We start from the raw sequence: 4,235 nt of genomic DNA, 5'->3' as shown, positions 1-4,235 counted from the left end.
TGCCAGTCTGCCCTCTGGCTCCGTGGGTTTGCCTTGGTCTGATGGCTCAAGCAATTGGGCTTCTGCTCTCCCTGAGGGAGACCTAGATTGAGTTCCTGGCTCTGAGCCCCCGTCACTTTAGGGATTTGGAGAGTGCACCAGCAGAATGGAGTACATGATATCTCTCTTCTTCTTCAGTAATCAAATAAATATTTTTATTTAAGTTTTTCAAATTAAATAAGTAAACAAGGCACAGAATCTCTGTCCCAAAATGATACTCTGCTTCGTGTCTCTTCAGAAGTCTCAGGTAAGAAATGCACACCAAGTATGTAAATAAAACCATTTGGGTACTACCATGAAGATATCATAGGATGTGTAATAAAATACTGGGGACATGGGGGTACACTTTGCCAGTATTTCAAGGGGAGTCATTTGGAGAAGACATCTGAGAAGGACGTAGTCACACAGAGATTTGTGAGGATACCGCAGTGAGTAGAAAGGAGAGTGAATGCGAAGAATGTGGCATGTGGATGAGCACGTTGTGTTGAGTGAACAGAAAAGAGCAGACAGGGCTGGAGCAGAGGTCAGCAGGGGGGAGCAGAAGATATACTGTGATATATCTATCTATCTATCTATCTATCTATATATATATAGATATATATACCTATATATACCGTGAAGATATACCGTGATCAGGGTCCTAATGACATAGGGTGACTTCTGGTCAGGAATTGATGAAAACTTTAGACTGAGTCCTGGGCCTCAATGGTTTGTGCATTTATTCCTTCCCCTTACATCTTTTGAGCAGGCAGGGTTCAGCTCCTCAAATACAGATTCGATTCGTTAGAGGAGTAGCTTTACAGAGAGATCTGTCATGGTCCTGGAAATTTTGGAGCTCACCTCCCATGGATTTCAATTCTGTTTTTCCCTGAACTACCAAGGGTAAACACTGAGGCTGCCTTTAAAACTTCTCTAACATGAGTTAGCAGACAGAGCAGTCAACGACATCTGGCAACATGAACTCACATGTCAATATAACTAGATGTTTCAGAACAAAAAGCAAACACTGTAGAACATAGATTATGCATAAGAAATAGGGTTACTGGGAGAAGAAAAAAAGCATGCAAACAATCCTAAAATATTTCTGAAGTATTAGGGAAAATTTTAGCAACATGAAACCATGTGAGAAATAATGGTCTACAAAGATATAGTAGTTCCATTAAAGTAGAACTGAAACTGGGGAGTCAGAAGAACAGATTGAAGAATTCTCTTAAATATCTTCCAAATAGAAGTAGAGATGATATACATATTATATATTCAGAATACATACATTATTATGCTATATATTTTATGTCATATTAAGTATGTTGTTAATATATTTCATTATTTATATATGTGTGTGTAATAAAAGCCAACAATATATAATATAAAAGCAGCATCGGTAGCATCATGAAAACAGAAATATTAGGAAATGGAACCTAAAAACAACTATCTGTAAATACTAGAGGAAATAATTGAGATATATTTCCCAGTTCTACAAGTATTTCTCAGGTGGAAGAGGTCCCCAGTGTCCCACACAAAACCAAAAGAACAGGCTAATAACACCCAGGCTAATAACAAATTTATGAGAGTTAAAAACAACTAAATGCTGGAAGCTTAAAAATGAGAATAAGGTTATTCATGAAGGAATACACATTTGATTGACATCAGAATTTCATTAGTAACTTTGGTTGCATAAGTTCTGACCACAGAGCAGTCATTACTAGAGGTATGGAGTGTAGATGGGGAAAGAGGGAGTCTGGATGACAGGGACCAATCAGAATCAGCTAGAAAAGAATGAGCTCCTAGTGTCATGTGGCACACCATGGGGACTCCAGGTCATAGTAAACTAATAGATATTTTATGAACAAATAGAAGAAGGGAGCTCCCAGCCTCCAATCATAAAGTAATGTAGAAGAAGGGGAAACACTGCTTACTCTGATTTAATCAGTACCTATTGTTTACATGGATGGAAATGTCACATTACAGCCCACAAATATGTACAACTATTGTTGGTAATTTTTTTTTACAAGCTGAAGGGGAAAAGTTTGATCCTAAAATTTTATATCCTTCTAAGATACCATATACATGTGAGAGTATAATAAAAATATTTTCAGGGCGAGCATTTGGCCAAGGATTTAAGACACCTGTTAGGACATCCATGTCCCACATCAGGTTGTCTGGGTTCAGTTCCTATTCCAGCTCCCTGTTAATGCAGACCCCAGAAGGGAGAAGTGGGTGCTCAAGTGACTGGGTCCTTTCCCCTTGTGGGAGATCTGGATTGAATTCCTGGCTCACAGCTTTGCCCTGGCTCAGTCCTAGCCCTCACTGGCATTTGGATGTGAACAACAGATGGGGTCTCTTTCTTTGACTCTCTCTGCCTCTTGCAATCATAAAAACTAAAAATTAAAATATTTCAGGCATGACTGGCCTCAGTAAATTGGCACATCAAAACTCAAATTCAAAACTTTTTTCTAAATAGTATATAAACAAGAAAATAAAGAAAGTTCAATATGTTGTTAGAGATAGGAAGTTAAGTATAATCAAATACATTGGTAACATTATTTGTCCTAAAGAAATGTTAGGTCCATCATGCCAAGCAACTTCATTCCATTGTGGCAAGTAAAAGATGCATGATATGCTTTCATTTTTTTAATTTGCTGATACTTGGTTTATAGGCTGGCGTATCAACTATCCTAGAAAGTTCCATGAATAGATGAAAAGAACGTGTATTCTGAAACTGTGGGGTGAAAGGATCATTAGATATCAGTTAGGTCTATTTGATCCATAGTATATATTAGCTCTGTTGTTTCCTTGTTGATTTTCTGTCTAGTTGATCTTTCCATTGATGCAAATATTGTGTTGTTGTCTATGTTTCATTAGATCCATTAACAGTCATTTTAACAGTCATTTTAAACAGCCAGACTCACTGGCATTGGATGCATTTATACTTATTACAGTCACATCTTCCTTTAGAATTATCCCTTAATCATTGCTTGGTGCACTTATTGTCTCTTTTAACAGATTTTGTGTTACTGTCTAGTTTGTCTGATATTAGGATAGCTATATCTGCTCAACTTTGCTTTCTGTTAGCATGGGATTTTTTTCCATCCTTTCACTTTCACTCTGCAGACATCTTAGTTGGTGAGGTGTGCTTCTTGTAGGCAGCACATAGATGGGTCTTGTTTTTAATCCATTCAGCCAGTCTGTATCTTTTAATTTGAAAATTTAGGCCATTTACATTAAGGGCTATTATTGATAAGTAACAACTTGGTCTTATCATTTTTCTGTAAATATTCCTATGGTATGCTTTGGATTTCTTTTGTACTTCTACTAAGAGATTTTCTACCTGTGCATTCTTTCACAATAGTGACTATCTTTCTAAAGCATCATTTGTAAGTCTAGATGAATATTGACAAATTCTTTCAATTTCTGTTTGTATGCATTGCCTTTATTTCACCTTCATTCATAAATGAGATCTCTTTAGGGTACAGTATTCTGGTTTGATCTTTTTTTAAGGCTTGGATTATGTCTCTCCATTCTCTCTTAGCCTGTAGAGTTTCTGAGAAATCAGATTTGAGTTTTATTTGATATCCTTTAAAGTAATCTGACATTTCTCTCATGAACTTTTTAGAATCCTTTTGTTTTATTGTTCAAAATTTGACTACAATGTGTCATGGTGAAGTTCTTTTCTGGGCATGTCTGTTAGGAGTCCATGTGCCTCATGTTCTTGGATGTCTCTTTATTTCTCCAAATTAGGGAAATTTTCTATAATTATTTCACTAAAGAGGCCTTCTAATCAATTCTCTGTTTCTATACCTTCAGGAAATCCTAAGACCTATATGTTTGATAGTATCCCATAAATTTCAAACATTGTTTTCAATTTTTTCTAATTTCTCCTCTTGTTCTGGTCTCACTGGCAAATTTCCAAAGATTTTTCTTCTAGCTCAGATATTTTTCTTCTGCCTCACCAAATCTGTTGTTAAGGCTTTCCTGTATTTTTCATATTGAATACTTCATTTCTAATATTTCATTTTGATTTCTTTTTAAATCTCAATCTCATGGGAAAATTTATCCTGCAAGTCATGTGTAGATGTCTTTAGCTAGTGAATTTGCTTCTCACTGCTTCTGAGAAAACCTAAGATTATTCTTTGGATTCCATTTCAGGCATTTCACCAATCTCTTCCTCTTTACATTCTAATATTGATGTGTCGCTT

Source organism: Oryctolagus cuniculus, chromosome 8, assembly GCF_964237555.1.
Source record: "Oryctolagus cuniculus chromosome 8, mOryCun1.1, whole genome shotgun sequence".
Lineage (NCBI taxonomy): Eukaryota > Metazoa > Chordata > Mammalia > Lagomorpha > Leporidae > Oryctolagus > Oryctolagus cuniculus.
Note: the sequence above shows the minus strand (reverse complement) of the source record.